Source organism: Pygoscelis adeliae, unplaced genomic scaffold (genome assembly GCF_000699105.1).
Source record: "Pygoscelis adeliae isolate BGI_AS28 unplaced genomic scaffold, ASM69910v1 Scaffold54, whole genome shotgun sequence".
Lineage (NCBI taxonomy): Eukaryota > Metazoa > Chordata > Aves > Sphenisciformes > Spheniscidae > Pygoscelis > Pygoscelis adeliae.
Window position 1 is genome coordinate 6,703,416 of NW_008824982.1, and position 15,788 is coordinate 6,719,203.

The following is a 15,788-nucleotide window of genomic DNA, read 5'->3' on the forward strand; positions in this document are numbered from 1 at the left end:
AAAATATCACATGTACAACAAAATTAATGAATATGGACTTAAATCATTAGAAATGATAGAAAAGTCAAGGGTAAATTTTATGTTCTCTTCTCAACAAGATATTGCAGTATATTGGGGGGGGAGGAGAGAAGGGAGCTGTAAAGAGAGGATAATGAGCTTATTCTGAATGCTTTTCTTCTCTTTTTGCAGATCTCTATTTCTCCTGAGAAAGAGTAATCAGTGAATTAAAAAATTAAAATGATGGCTCATACATCTGTTTGCCATTTTCACTTTTCTCTGACCTTAAAACCATCCATCCTGCTCCTTGAAGACTGCAATATTCGTTGTTAAAAATGATATATTTTTTCTCTTTTTTGAATGAAACTCATCTTATGCTTTGAATTTGCTGAGCATTAGTAAAGCACCGTTCCCCCCCCCCAAAGTAATAAATTGTAGAGACAAATATTAGTAAACATCTACTTGTGATTTAAAGAGTCAAATGGGTATTTATATGTTGAAATATCAAGATCTGTACACACAGGTAGGAACTTTATGTCCAAAATGGTCTTATGGAAAACTATGGGAGAAATTATAAAGCTGTAAAATAAGTTAAATACTTAAGGCCCATTGTCAGGTAAGACTTAGGCACTTGACATTTATTTCCTATTGATTTCTTTATAAAATTCATGCTAATAATCTAGGATATTTCTGAAAATAACACTTGGCCTTGAAGTCACTTTCAATTGCATTTAAATGTTTTTGAAAACTTTAGCTTCATCTCAAGCCTCATGCCCTCATGATCATCTCAGATCATTACAATCTAGGTTAATGGGCTAGCTTTTCCTATTATTTTTCCTTATATAAAGCCATGGATGTTGGGATAAAATTGGAAAGGGTTTTTTTATCAGTAAGGTACAGCGAATATGTTAAATAACAAGTGCTATCTAGTATTATGTATGTATTTCATGTGTTGCCAACACTAAAATCATTGCCGTAATTCCAAATGAGATAAATCTGCTGAAACCTTATTGGAATCTGGTGTCAAAGAAGGAAATTTCATTCTATTTGAGCACAAATATTTGTCCTCATTTCCTTAGTGTCTGATCCACAAATGCACTGTAATTACTCTGTCAGATATCTGCTATTTTGGTTTTAAACCTGAACATTAAATTTCTAGAACTCCTAATGTGCAAGCGTGTTAAAAAAGAAAAAGAAAGAAAGAGGAAAAGTACTTTTTTTTTCCTTATCTGGTATATTATGTGTATTTTTATGGCCCTCCATTTCATCTGGTCTTTCTCTACAATTATTAGATTTCCCCTTAAGTTCCTTCCTTCCTGTACAGGTTTGTAGATGTGATGTCAATATAACATTAGTGGGGTCAAATGTTATTGTAATTACTGGTACTTGCACTTCACGTAAAGATCCCTCCATCCAGAGTGCAAGATTGAGTCTATCCTTCACCAGTGCAGCAACTTGGACAAACTCAGAAAAACTTATGCTGCATAAAGTTTGTGTTTACCTCATACATGAACCTATAGTTTGAGGTTGTTGCTTAGAAGTCATTGACTACTACTAAATATTCAAGTTTGGTAGTAGTACACTTTTTCACCTTCCACTTAAGCAGGTAAAAGAGATTAAATTTCCTCTCTGAGAAACAGCATTTGTGCTACTCTGGGTCACAGCCAGGGCCAAGTAATTGTTTCATAGGCTCGTCCCACCTAGTTTACACTATTGATTTATATCTTTTGTTGCTTTTTCCTCCAGGCTCCCCAGGTCATCTAAGTTGATCAGTGATATTATTTTTTGGCCCATGCAAAAATAACAGCTTTTTTGTTGGTGCTGTTTATCAAATGTCCAGTTTGGGACAGTTAATCGTAACTAAGGTAGTCTGAGTTTTCATTAATTAGAGCTAGCGAGCAGCTCATTAAGCATACAAAATTTTTCTCCTCCTTACAGCAGACAGTGGCCTCTAGGTATTGCTGTTGTAGGTGTTAAAGAAGACATTTATAAGTGTGTTCATCCCTCGGAAAATGAATGCTATTTTGTCCCCTGCTGATCCGTGGAAGCTGAGGATGATTTCCAGTGCAGGAGAGCTTGTCCGCCAGAGCCGGTCTAGGTGGAGCTTTCACTGTATGAAGGATAGCAGCTGTCAGACCCTGGCCCTTTATTGGTGACATGTCACAGCACAACCCATCTCACGTGCTATAAAACATCATGCATGAGGTAACTGGATGTACTGCACCACAGCATGAGACTACACAGTCAGGTATGGCCTATATGTGTCCAGCGGATTGCACATGAGGTCAATGAAGTGTAAGCAAAAAAATGTGCATCGTGGATCTTAAATGAACTTACCGTGGTTCCTGAATGTTGTTCTGGCCCATGTCATATGAGGATGCTGTATCACTTCAGGATGGACTGCACAGATTTCAGCCCACACAAGATGAGGAAAAGTATTTGTCCATCTTTCTCATCTGAGAGGCAAGACTGATCAGCCTGAAAAAGTAAAGTCATTCCTTCCCCATAGAGCGAGTCCTTCCAGAGGAGCACTGAGGACAACAGAAATCATGGCAAGAGAGCAATGCTGAGCTCTCCTGATAGTAAAGACTATCCAGGATTTCAGAAAATAATGCGTTCATCAAAAAGAGAAAAAGTTAACTAACTGCTAAGGAAAAACAATGTATGCTTTAGTAGAAAATACTATTAATAAGAGCAACAAGGATTTACAGTATAAACAAGCTATTACTTAGCTGATAAAAAAACCCTATTGCATATAATGACTAATTTGCCAGCTGTGGTTTTTATATATTCCTTACAGGAAAAAAGAATATAAATTGCTTTGCCATCTAGCCTTAGTAAAATTTCTGGAGTGTAATTTAAATGGGGTTTGATAATAACAGTATTGCTTCATGAGTATTAAGTGATCTTACTTTGTATGTGTGATCACAAAACACATAAAAACTTGCAGGACACTGTATTTGAATAAATTTCTTCCAGAGGCAAATGGAGCTTATAAAATAGGGAGAAAAGGAGCAGTATCTTCCTATTGTAAACTCCATTATTTTTTTGTGATGTAATATAGTGTAGTTATTAGAAACTCAATGTTAGAAAATATTGTCTCCATCCAAGTAGCACTTAATCTCTATTACCTGGAGGTTAAAAGTCAAAGAACAATCATCCATGTCAGTGATTCCTGCAGCAGATTGTTACTGAACCATGTAAGGTCGTTTAGTGGGGAGAATTAGCTCCCAGAAGCTTCACATGTCAGAGATATTATAGTACTATTCTGCCCCAGCTCTTCTCCCTGGAAAATGATGACGATTCTATGGGCTTTCTCAGGAAAGGTGTCCTGTAGAAAGAAAAGGAAGGCTTATCTTTGACAGACATTTCTGCAAAGGGTGACAATGAAAAGAAAAATTTTGCTGACTTTACCAAAAAAACTGTAGACGGCAGGTACGCAAGCACAGTCAATTGCCCTCAGCATATAAAATACATTGGTAAGTCATATCCTGTGTTTTTGTAGTTAATACATCTTTTAAATCATTGCCAATTTATGCGTAAAGAATGAAACCTTTCTCAGGCGACCATCTGAGAGACCAGGAAAGCCTGGGAAAGCCTCAGAAATGGGCCATTTACCAAAGACAGATTGGAAACTTCTGTATTAGTTTAATTAGAAAGTTGTCAATAGTGATGTGGGCACACGGAATCAGTTTCCCTCTGGAAATGTTATAAACCATCAAGGCAGTGAGGGTTCTGGCTGTGTTGTTCAGAACAGGTCAGCAGAAAAAAGTCAGGATGAAAACGAACAAAATGCCCAAGCCCATGGAGTCGCTGTGGCCATGACACAGAAAGATGGGCTGAAGTCATGTAAGGACATGGACTGGAAGGAGCCAGAAGGGCTGAAGCACATCATGTTTGAAAGGAACGTGAGGAAAGGGAGAAAGATACTGTGTGCGTGCAAAACTTTTTACTATGGTCCTCACTATAACTGTCATAAAAGACAGCAGAACAGGTCTCATTAACTAGCTTGCATCTCCTCTTCCCCCAAGTCATACCTATATCAAATCAAATGAAATAATGTGAGAACATATTTTTTCCTGCAGTTTTGTTTTTGATGTGAGGCTGATTTCATTTACTTATTTATTGTAATGCTTTACAAAGGAAATGTCACTTTCTCCTCTCCACCCCCAGTGGGCAACAAGTGCTAATTCCAGCTGCTTGCCTTTTTTTGGAAAATAATATTGAAGAAATCGAAGTGGGATTTCAAAATCATTAAGGTACTTGGTTTCCTTTTTGTTTTTCCTAGGTCCATCTCCATAGAAACAAAAACTGAAGCAGTAGCAAAGAGCTCACAGTCTCACTTTTCCATTTTGATTGCTTACTTCAAGCTGGGAGTATAAAGGATAGTTTGGCCAGCAAAGCCACAGGACAGGGAAGCAGTGGAACTATTTCCTGAAGGGGCCAAATTCTTTTGGTTTTTAATCTGCATATAGTTCTGGTGCAGAGCAAAGGGTGAAAAGGTGTTCTTAGATACAAATGTAGAAAAGAGATTTAATAAAAACATTTGAAGTATAATATTTATCTTAGATGAAGGAAATATGCTTTGTATCATATCTCTCCCTACCATTTAAAATACATAAATGTTCCATTTTAAAATAGCACAATTTTTTGCACAACACAGTCAGAAGCTTCATTATCCTTACATATACCCCAAAAGTGTGAATATTTCTAAAAGAATAATTACTGGAAAGGGCAAATTTAGAATTAGTTTCATCCAAAATCTTACTTGTCCAAAATAGATGTAATTACTTGTCAGATAAAATCATTGAATACCTACTATTTCTTCACCATCATCATAGCAACAATAAGGGTAGGCAGACGATTTGTATCCAAACTAATATCCTCTCCCATGAAATTTTTCAAGTGCAAGTACATGTCAAAATTATTTAATGCAATGTTATTGAAGACAGAAATTTTGAAGGCCAGAGAAGAACATGAGATCATTCAGCTTGCTTTAAGTTCTAACTTTGAATTTCAATCAGATATATTTACATTGAACAGAATTTGCTGAGTCCAAAGTACAACTTTCAGAAAGACTGTGTTGAAAGTCTCTAAAATATTTTAAAACTCAAAAGACTCTTGTTTCAATAGGCAGCTTGTTTCAATAGTTAATTACCTTGGTAGTTAGAAAGCTGTGCTGGGTAGAAGTTTCAAGCCCAAACAGATTCAAGACTCTAGGCTGTACTATTACAAATCAGACTGTGAAATAGGCCTGAAAACTTCTTCTTTTTCATGCTTTACATTATTTTGCTTTAAATCCATATTTCTTCACTTGACAGATAACTTTCAGTACTTTACATGAGGTGCAGCCTCAACTGACATTACCAGAATGTCAGCCCCTATATCATGATATGTACTGCCATTTAGCCCCTAATCATGACATGTGCTACATAGCAAAACAATACACAATGTGTTATGATATGTGACATTGCATCCTCCACTTAAGCACTACAAACAGAAGAAATGCAGAAAGTGATGGCTTGAAAAAGAAGGGCCAGATGTTCAAAGGTAGATAAAGATGAAGAGGACATTTTTTTAAACTCCTCTATATCCTTTATTAATCTGATTCTCTGGGAACTGAGAAGTGCATGGAGCCGGATCATAATGCTGGAGGCATTTATTATACATATGAGTTGTACAATATATTCATCCCAACAAGCTTTCATCTTTCAGTGGACCACTGTTTCACAGGGAGATTCATAACCTTAATAATCTTTAAATCTGTCTCTTAAATTTGTGGATTATTGTATCCATAGATTTACTCACAGAATTAGAGTTTTTAGAGAAGATTTATTTGGACAGGGTTGGACTTTTTTGCATTCTCTTTTTTTTTTTTTTTTTTAAGCTAAATTCCAACAAATAGAGAGAATAATTAGAAAGCAAGATGCCTGATGTAGTCTTTGTTAAAAAGAAATGAATGATCTTCCACATTCTCGACAGTTCTTCAAGGTGCAGCTAGTACAAAGCGTTCTTGCTATCAGAGGATCATAGTAGCTTTCCACCACTGATCATTACATCATTTCAAAGACGTACTGTATGACAAACAGTATAAGCCATCACTTGCATTTCGTTTTGCCTTCCCACTCCCCTTCCCCCAGACTTGTCAAAATACTTTTATTTCAAATGTTCTTTCTCAGTTACTTTCTGATGAAGATGTGGGAATGTCCCATTTCCCTCCACCTCTTTCCTGATAAACATTTTATCTCCTCTTCCCCCACCCTTCCACCTTGCGCCTCCAGTTGTAATTCAAAAAGCAGGGCAAAATAAGCCTAACCTCAATTTCCTGTGTTGAATGTGCAGCTGCTTGATTGATGGCCTTATGAATTATTAATGAAAAGACCTCATGTGCATATTCATGGAAGTGTCTCTTTATTAATTCATAATGCAGCTGCTGTAAAGGCAGAGAGTGGAGGGCTCAGTCTCCTCCCACGTAAAGACATAAGCCATGTCTCTTCCTCAGCTTCTCTCCGATTCCTGCCCCTTTACCAGCTCGCCTTCAGTTGTGCAACACCACCAACAATTTCCATTTCTGTTTTATTCTGTTCTGATGTTTTGTGCACCAGTCTTGTGCCAGCCCACAAGAGGAACCAAGAAGGTTGGCATCAAATTCCCTAGTAATGTTTCTTATGAAAAATAAACCTTAATGGGAGTAATGAGAGTTTACAGCTCATTTCAGTTATTTTCAGTTGTTCTCAGGTGCTGCAACACATGCTTCATTTAATTCTGCAATGAATACTACACTCAGCGTGGTGGTGTTTGTCACTGGAGACTAAAAAGATGCAGAAATATCCCAGAGGGAATGATGAAAAATAATAAAGTATTTAGTTACCTGTGCAGCTATATTTTCCACACATAAGAAACAGAAAACACTAGAGACTTGAAGTAAACAACATGTTCTTAGTGAGACAATTTTCTATGAAAAATAAAAAAGGGTAAAAGCTCTGTGAACTTCTTGAACACTACCGGGATAGGCAAACACACAGGGTATGATTCTGTGAAAGTAGTTCCATTTTTCTCTCCAAAATGGTGTTGGATATTTCATGGTATGATCTGGCCTTCAGTAGAGTTTGCCTTGATATAACTGGCAATTGGAACAATTAAAAAAACCCAGAAAACACTTTGCATTGGATAATTCCAAGTCTCTGAATTCAGCATTCTGAATGGGTGGAGGTGATAAAGTAGTTTACAATTAATTAAAAAAAGAAGAAAGTTCTTCAAAGTTTCAAGTGGGGGCCTGTCATCGTGTACGCAGGAAACCCCTGACCACAGTGGTTCTCAGATAAACAATGGCTGCTGTTTCACAGCTGAAGGCAGAGTATAACTGAGTAATGAGAAGGCGTTTGCATGGGAGGAGTGGGGAGAAAGGAAGGTATAAAAACCCAGCAAGGCCACACTTGGGAATTGCTTCTCAGAGGGATAAAGGGGATGCTGCTGGTGTGAAGAATGAAATAAGAGTGCCTGAACTCTCATGGGCCCAGGTCTTGTTAACATTTTGCACATTTAGTTTTACACACATACACAGAAATAGTTCCACTGCAGTCTAGTTTAGATTCTGATTCCAAGATTTTAAAGCCAGAAGGGACTATTAGATCATCTATTCTGACCTTCTGTGTAACACAGATCATAAAATATCATGCAGAGACTGTTGTACTGAGCCCAATAACCAGTGCAGAGTCATATGTCATAGGAATTTCACTGTCAAGCTTTGTCGTCAATATTTGATCTTAAAAGCAAGGTGATTTGGCTTTAGATAAATAGAAAACCTTACCTCATTCTTTGTATCGTTATCCCTACTCGCTCTAGCAGAGGTTAAGGAACATGACCATTTGAAGTAATGCAATTCAGTGGAGAGCTCTGTGTTAAATTATCTAGTGGAGCTTCTGTTTGCTGGCGCTAACACAACTATTAACGTGTGGTAGTATATTAAATAAGCAACATCCAAGACACAGCTTGAAGCACTAAGACAGTCCTGACCAAATATTTAAGTGGAACTAAGAGCTGTCACAGATGTTTCAGCGCTGAATGTGTCTGTCAGTCCCAGCTTCTCATCTGGACGTTCTAGCACTGGGGTTTTTATGTTTGCTTGTTTGTTTGTTTGACCTCAAATTTTATTATAATATGCATACTTCTTTGCAAGTTCATATGCAAGTTTTATCCACCTCAGTGCTCATTATTAAGACAGGCAGAAGCATAATCGTATGACTGCACTACAGCAGGTTCAGCATTGGTATGTTTGTTTAAACAATAGAGAGCTCTTTCCTCATAGAAACCTTGTTTCTTCCTCAGGCCCAGCAGAAATCTGCTGAAGCTAGGAACTAGCGATGTGATTTATTTTCTCACCTCTCCCCATGGGACATGCAAACATTTCTTCAGATTTGGAAGGAACTGTTCTGAATGGGAAACCTCTGCAGACTCAAAGTGAATGTACATATCTGTTTTTATCACCTGCATCTGCTTATGACAGAGGAAGAGAAATATAGGTCAGTGGCAATTCATTCCATGAAATAAAGGAAGGAGGATTCAGCTGCATGGTGGAAATGAGAAAACAGATCTGAATTTTAATCTAGGCTTCAGGTGACTATCTTTGTTTTTTCCTTGAAGTAGCCATGTAAGTGAATGCTCTTGATAAAATTTCCATTTTCACAACACACCAAAAGCTTTCATGCAGTGCTGTTGTTACCTGATAGCCTCCAGGACGTTAACAGCAGCTAACAGAGTCAGGTGTCCTGCTGTCTTGTAGAAAAGGTAAAACTCCTTTTGGAGAAACATAATGGGTCTTTTGGTAGATTAAGGACCCTAACTAGATCGCATATCAGGGAGAGTCTGATCCATGTTTTCACATGTTGAGATAACATCTTTTAAATATAATGATGGATCTGAATACATTAGAGAATGCTGGTTCTGAATACATTAGAGTAGCAGTGATGTGCACATGGGATTCTTAAATGCTGTGGGACTACATATTGGGTAAAACTACATTTTCTTTTTCATGTAATTACTAATAGGAAAGTGAGTTACCTATAGGTGAATAAACTCATACAAAATAAGGACCAATTCAGTCCTTTATTGAAATTTGACTGGAATCCAAATCTATACCTTTGGAAAGCCTGAAAGTGGTCAGAAGTGTACATTTCCTGTTTATAGATCCTTTTCAGGCGTGGAAGTGTCAACTTACCACAGAAAACTGTTAGAGGAACTGAATCTGCATATGTATTTTGTGGTTAGAAGAGCCTCAGGCTGGCAGGACAGACCTAGGCACACACCAAATTCTGCCTCTCAAGGTGCTGAAGTTCACCTTCATTTTTATCTGCCTCATGGCCTAAACATTTATGAAAGGTTAACTCTTTTTTTGTTGTTTAGAATGGTATTTCATTGTGTGATGTTTGATCTTGATCACATGTAATCTCTAATTTTATTATCAGAAAAAAAAAATTAGTATTTGTTGCTGTCACTCACTTATTCTGGTTCCAGTATTTTTGTTACACATTTTTTATACATTTAATGCCATGCAGTTCCCCAACAGCAAGGCTGCAATACTTGTCTCCTAGATAGTTCCAGACCAGTGGTTCTGCAGAAAACGTCTTGAGTAGACGTATCTGTGTTTTCCTCTCTTTATTTGTCTTTGTTCATGAAAATAATAAATAACATGTATATGTTTAGGAGGTAAAGAATGTGAACTTGCCATATTCAGTGGCAAGTTTAGAATAATTTATTCTAAATAAAGTTAATAGAATGAAAAAGTTATACAAATGAGAGACAATGAGGGACAGAAATAACATGTTTAAAATAACGGTTAAAATTTCTGCAGAATGTCCAAATTGTTGTTGTCATACAGACATTGGAAGACAGTTTAAGAAGAATATTCTTCTTTTGGACGTACCTTCACACATTATGAGAGATTTCAGTCAAGTCAACAGAATCCTGAATTGTGAAGCTGTAAACGAGAAAAGAATTTGCTTGAGAACTTTATGACAGGGAATGGATTCCTAAAATTATAAAGTGAAGCATAGTGAGGCATTATTCATAGTAACAATTTCAGAAAGAAAAATAGTAGTTTGAATGTAATATTTCACATTTTTCCTTTTCATTGTTTAACAATTAGTGGGTGAGAGGGATAACACTACTTTTTCAGTTTTGAAATTAACATTCTTATTTGGTATCAAGCAAAAAATCCTGGAATAATAAGGTTACAATTATCTTTCTTAATTTAAATAATAAATATTCCTACTGGGAAAAAGTGGCTTTTTTTTTTTTTAAATATAGCCATAATGATAGAATGAGTGATACTTATGGATTACGAGTGAGTTCAATTCTAAGTGAGTAAGAGTGATAAAAATGGCATTTAAAGCATTCCTCAGGGGAGCAGGAGTAAAAGAATTGTATCTTAAAGAAAAAAAGAAAAAAGATCTAGCTAGTGTTCAGCTTGCTTTGTAGGCTATTTTGCTATCCCACACAGGTTATAACATTTTCTTTGGTTTTACCTTATTCATAGCCCATAGTTTTGGGATGCTGCAGAACAGTTGAAATTTCAGCTGATAGAGCAGAAAGTAGTCACATGGTTACAAAATGAGCAAGCTCAAGGTTTGCTAATTTGATTTCTTTTCTGCCTGTCATATTTATTTATGTGGCCTTTGGGAAGAGACAACATCTTCAGTGTAAAGAAAGTGCTCCTGAACCAGTGAATCCACTGACAAAACAGTGGGCGCACAAGAGAGACTTAAAGCCCCATGATCTGTAACGAGCATTTTTTGTGGATGGGGCAGCAAGATGTAGTGGGGTGGAAGTGGGAACGGCAGAGAGGAGCCACACACAAAGGACTGCAAGATTTCCTGTCTGAAAAGTCAAGCTCCTCATTATTAATAAACACCGTAAATAGATATTAACTATAAAGCATAATCCTTAGAAAAGATGACAGACTTAATGCTTCTAAAAATGTGAATGGCTAGAGAATAGCTAAAGTAGACAGGCAGTCTTCCTGCAATACACTGTATTTCCACTCACCCTCTGTGCCATCATCTACCCCACCTATTCTAAGCCTTCTCCTGCTCCGGCACAGCAGCTGGTGGATGCTATTGCCCTCTCCTGGCTAGAAAATGTGCAGTGCAGCTGTGCGATGAATGCACGCTCTCAGCAGGTAAAGGAAAATCGACCAGGAAGATCTCCGTCCAGGGTGAATGAGTGTCTGCTGTCGTTGAACTCTGGGGTTGCAAGAAGCCTCAGCATGGTGCAAAATAGCAGCTAAAAGCTGAACAAGTACTGATTCAGAAAGAAAACTAATAAAATTAAATACTACTGAAAGAGAGGTTAAAAATATAATTTATCTAGGGAAGAATGGATGACACAAATTCATTTAAAGAAATGCCCTTGGTCCTCCTGGCATTGGGCAAATCCACGTGGGAGAGAGTTTTGGCCAGGTGCAGTTCATCCTGGGTGCCAGTGGCACAGCTCCTCCTGAATGTCCTCCTTTAGTCATCTCCACTTAGAGCAGAACGAGACACAGCCGACAGTGGAATTGCATTAGCAGCAAGTCCAAGTTTCTTCTTTACTTTGCTTCCTGCAGTGGACCCCTCCTGATCTCTCTGCTGCGACAGCAGCTTTAAGGGTTTAACACCACAGCTCCTTTTGATCTCATTTTGGCAGCTGTGATTAAATAGACACACATCACTTGCTGTGCCACTGTGTGAGAAACCCATGGTTCACCTTCACTGAATTAGTGCCCGCTGAGCACTGCAAATATTTGAAATGTCAATCTATTTGATAATGTCAAAGAGGGCTGCAAATACCACAGAATGGCACCAAGGAAACATTCAACACACACAGTGGCATATATAATATCTCTTTTCTTCAGGACAAAAATCATAGTTAAATAGAAACAGGAAACTGCCATAAGAAGACGTTAAGGTCAACAGATCTAATAACCTGAAGTGGGATGTGCTCCTGCGATTTATCACCTTAAAATTTTAAGCAAACCCATCCCCTCTCAAAGAACTTAATTCTGCCACATTCACCCGTTCTAGCAAATTATTTTCTATTAGTAAAAATTGGGATGTTCACAGCATAACGACCCATGTGTTTTACATGCAGATTTTGTAGCTTTCGATTGGGGTGGAAAGTAGAGCCTTGTGATGACATCTTTATTATGTTTTCCCACTCAAGAATCCTAAACCAGAGGGAAATATTTTATCTGAATAGAATACAACAATGAGGCCATATTTTCAGTCACAGAAGCTTGGATCAGCAAAGAAGCAGGTGAAAGTAGAAGAGATTAAGCTGACTAGTAGGTTGCATTTTGCCCTGTAGAAAGATTTACCTTTACAAAAGACAGCAGGAAATAAGACATTAAACTTGTTGCTGGGGTTTGAATGAGAATGTTACCAAACTGAATCACGTGCAACAAAGAACTGAAATCTGGCAATTACACAGAGGAGGGAACAGTCTTCCAATGAGTTACAGCTTTTTTTCTTTATTTTGTTTTTTTTTTGTATGTGTGTTAGACTGTCCTTGCTAAATTGCAGATTTTTAAACATTTCCCAAAATTGTACCAGCTAATATGTAAGAAATTAAACATTAGCAATGCAGGGCAAGTTTACTTTTTAATTGAAGAGTCATTCAATCACCTAAAGCTTTAAAAAAAAAAAAAAAAGAAAAAAGTAAAGTTCATGTACTGACTGGCACAGCAGGCAAATACCATGTGCCTTATTTGTGGCAGCTGAGAGTCAAGAGATGCTTTTTCCCTTTGTATGTTGATGAAGACTAATGATTCACTGAGCACAAATGCATCTGCATGTAATTAGACAAGTGGTACCTTAGCAATAGGAAGTTATAGTAAGACTTATTGTTTGTTTTATACCACTGTCCAATTATCTTGACATTTCAAAAGGCAGCTACTTTTCAGTAGCTCAAAGGCAGGTGTCCAGTTAATCTAAAGAGCTATTTTTAAATAAGACAAGAAAAATGACAAACTGCAGTATACTCAGCAAGAACAATGTTCACTAGTATAGGACACCCCACTAAAGCCCCTTCTGAAGGCTTGGCTACAAGTTCCTCTTGGGTTTATCGGTCACTTCAACAGCTTCGGTTTTTAGGTTTTTTGCCTTATTACTGAGGAAGATTTACATGATCGCTCTGTCCATCTGTGATCCCCATTTACCCCACCAATTTTAAAGTCTACTACTCTTCCCCACTGTCAAATTTGGGTGAGGCTCCACCTACAGTTCATCACTTCCAAGCCCTGTATCTGTGCATGAAAGATTGCTTTATGTTACCAGCATATCTGTATTTTTTCCTACTAACATATTTATAAAATATTTAGGAAAAAAAAGAAAAGTTGCAACGGGTCTTAGTCCATTTAGCTGACATAATTAAAATACAGGCGGTAAGATTTATCAGTGATAGCTATGACTGACCAGTCTAAAAATCAGTCTGAATGTAGACAAGTAAACTGCAGTAAATGTCTCAGGGATACTAACTTCTAAAACAAGCTTGGGAATTTGCTTGCTGCTGTGCCTGTTGTCTTTGTTAATAACAAACAACATGTCACTGCAAACACCCCAAGCAGCAAAAGTTATTGCACATTCTCCTACCTCCTGTTCCGAAGAATTTCAAGATAAAGTTCCTCTTATTTTCTTAAAAATTAAACAACTTCTACTGTAGTTTTACTTTCATTACTTTATTGGATTTTCTCTTTATGTCAAAATATGCAGATACACATGTACAAACCCTATTACACTGACTTCAGTGGCATTTGGTTAGAAGTACAACCGAAAAATTCATGTCTCTCTCACTGCTCCCTCTACTTTACATGTGTTTAATTAAACCTGAACTATTGATCACTGCTAAATAAGTGCTTAAAAAACAAGCTTATCAATTATTGTTCTTCTGCCTGTTTTTCATCTGAAAACAGGAGGGCAGGAGACTACAGTCAAAAGCAGGCAGGCTCTACAAAGCCTTTGAGTTTTGCTCACCTCTGCTAATTTTTCCTTTGATCGTATTATTAGACAACAATGCCAGATATTCCTTTTCATGTGTGCAGTTTATCTCAAATCTGGGCCTTCTTATCCCCTAATCAGGAAGGGACTAAAATTCTGATTAATGGCTCTGTTACACAGGCGTTCATTAGTGTAATTCTTTCTTTACCCATATCCCTCAATCACCTTTGAAGCAATTCAGTTGCACAACTAAAGCAGAGTATATGAATATATTACGACAATAGGGTGGCTTCAGTAGAAGATCTCTCTCATCTGACTTCAGGACATGATTTATCCTGAGGCAGACTTTAAGTATCCTTAGATACTCTCCCAAGTGGCATGAAGAAAAGGTCCCTTCAGACATTTCCCAGATGAAAGCAGGGCAAGGTCCTTACTTAGTGCCTGATTAGCTCATTCCCTGTCCTTCCTCTTTTCTTTCTTTCTTCCCTGCCTGCCCCCCCCCCCCCCCCACCCCCCCGTCTGCCGTCAACAAAGCTGGTGTATGAACTGAAAATGGAGGAAAGCCTAATTAGAGGAATAGGGCCCTGGCTGATAATTAAAATGTGCACCTCAATCCATTATACTGGTTTCTGGCTTTGAACAGTAACCATTTATTTATACTCATGGAATAAATAAAGCTAGAGCTCCCTTTTCATGGTGAGACCTACGAATGACCTTGTGTTTATTTATTTATTGTTTCTTATTTTATTCACATCAACGCTCATTTTGCAGATATTTGTGTTGAATGTATTCCATGTAAATATACCTACCTACCTGACTATTGCTTACCACCCTTTACTCTTGTACGTTCAAGCTACGCACCTTTCTTTAGATTTTCCTCAGGATTCAGAAGGCCAAGAAGAAAGGCTTACATAGGCATTCCTAAGTACTGGTATACTTCAGATTGTGCTATTTGACCCAAACTAGTGATGTTAAAATATTTAGCCATGCAAAAGATTGTCCGTTCTCATAAAGAGTCAGCAAAATTGCAAGAAGTAGCAGGATTATGCCTGTTCAAAAACCAGAACTATGAAACGAGCTAAATTAATGCTGATGATCACTCCTGCACTGCTCTTTGTCCCTGACAGAAGAGTTCCTGCTTCATTCCTCCTGGTTAAAAAGGAAGGCTTGAACAAAGACTCAAGTGACCTTTATTTTTAATCAGGGGAAACAAACAAACAAACAACTCAGAGAGCAGCTGCAGCACATAATGGCAGCACATGGCTCCCAGCCATGAAGAGTCTAGTTGGCTGGGCAGACTCAGGTAAAAATACCCAGCAGAGCTCTGTAACAATTAACCTGAGTAAAGGTATCTAGCTAGTAGATCCCAGTGAAAGCTGACTAACCCTGACTCAATGCCAATGGCATCCTGGCTTGTATCAGAAATAGTGTGGCCAGCAGGAGTAGGGAAGTGATCGTGCCCCTGTACTCGGCACTGGTGAGGCCGCACCTCGAATACTGTGTTCAGTTTTGGGCCCCTCACTACAAGAAGGACGTTGAGATGTTGGAGCATGTCCAGAGAAGGGCAACGAGGCTGGTGAAGGGTCTGGAGAACAAGTTGTCCTGGTTTCGGCAGGGAGAGAGTTAGTTGCCTTCCTAGTAGCTGGTACAGTGCTGTGTTTTGGATTTAGGATGGGAACAAAGATGATAACGCACCCATGTTTTAGTTGTTGCGAGGTAATGCTTACACTAGCCAAGGACTTTTTAGTTTTCCATGCTCTATCGACTGAGAAGGCTGGAGGGGCACAAGAAGCTGGGAGGGGGCACAGCCAAACTGGCCAA